Raw genomic sequence first — 1,640 nt, forward strand, 5'->3', positions numbered from 1 at the left:
TTTATGAGACATCTCGAAAGCAGCATAATTCAAGACTCTTTTCCTCAGTGGTTCCATGTTGGTGGAATGAGTTGCCCAGTGCTATCCGTTCCTGTGGTAGGCCTAGTTTTGGGTCGTTTAAGAGGGGTCTAAAGACATTCCTGTTCAACATGCACTTAGTTCTTTAAGCGCTTCTTATGCGTTATGGTTTGTATAATATTGTTTTATTTCCATTAGGCTGTTGATTAATTTGACATTATTGTTTATTATTGATATTCTCCTTAATGTAGTCTTACCATGTCATTGTTTTATATATATATATATATACAGTATATATATATATTGTTGATTGAATCGACATTATTGTTTATTATTGCTTTTTCCCTCATTTTCATTGCTTATTTTATTAGGCTGTTGATTGAATCGACATTGTTGTTTATTTTTACTATTCTCCTTATTATAGTTTGACCAACATTCTAATCTGTTCCCTGTTCAATTTTTTATTATTATGTTGTTTTTGTATTTGTGTGTCGCTTTGGACAAAGGCGTCTGCAATATCCCATAACCAACCATAACCATGTCCCAAAATACTATAGCAGACATGTGGACTCGAGTCACATGACTTGGACTCGAGTCAGACTCGAGTCATGATTTTAATGACTTCAGACTTGACTTGATCAAATTCGGCATGACTTGCGACTCGACTTGGACTTGAATACTATTCACTCAAGACTTGACTCGGACTTTGCCTCTTTGACTTGTGATGACTTGACATGTCTCGAATCAAAAACTAAATTTCCTGATCGTGTACCAGTCAACCCAGAGACGCTTTCCCTGTGAAAAAAATAAAAAATAGCGGAGACAAGCGGCCAGAGCACAGTTCAGTAGCCTACTGCCACTACCCCCACACGCGTTACGCACTGTGTGTAGGGCACCAAGAGACAGAGGAAGGACCAACATTTAGCCAATCACTAGTAGCTTTACTGCAAACTGATTTGCACTCTTGTTAGAGAACATTTGTCAAAAAGCACCAACAGCATGTTACATAAAGATAATACTTTTCGAGTCCTCTCCATTAAGATCCAACTTCAACTTATGCTAGCCTACTGCATTTAATTGAGAACGCATCTAAGCACGCACGAGAGGGAGAGAAAACAAATAGGTTCCAGCTGGCTTGTCATTGTTGATGATGATTGATATCTTCTTTTAAATATAAGAAACATATAAAAAGAAATCGTGGAGGCAACAAATATGAGATTAGGAGATTGTGAATTTATCCGGTTCTCACTAGTCTACTATACTGTTATAAACTATGAGATCCAGGTCACTATGACATAGCTGCACTCACTGTGATTTGGAAAGTGGACAAGAATATTATGAAGAGTTGTCTTTGCCTTGTGTAATGGAACTGGTGAGTCTTGAAGTATTAAATCATTTATTTACATGAAGCACATGATATGCCAATTGAAACGCATTCCACTCAGCTACTGTAGCTAGCTGGCTACTGGCTACCAGGCTCATAATTCACTTTTAATTGCAAACAGAAAATGTCAAGCAAGCATCATGTCATACATGCTTCTCTTTCCAAAGGAATGAAAGCTGTTTGTGCCAACTTAATATCATGCTTATCATTGTTAATATTGTGCTATACATCTGGCACA

Source organism: Alosa sapidissima, chromosome 3 (assembly GCF_018492685.1).
Source record: "Alosa sapidissima isolate fAloSap1 chromosome 3, fAloSap1.pri, whole genome shotgun sequence".
Classification (NCBI taxonomy): domain Eukaryota; kingdom Metazoa; phylum Chordata; class Actinopteri; order Clupeiformes; family Clupeidae; genus Alosa; species Alosa sapidissima.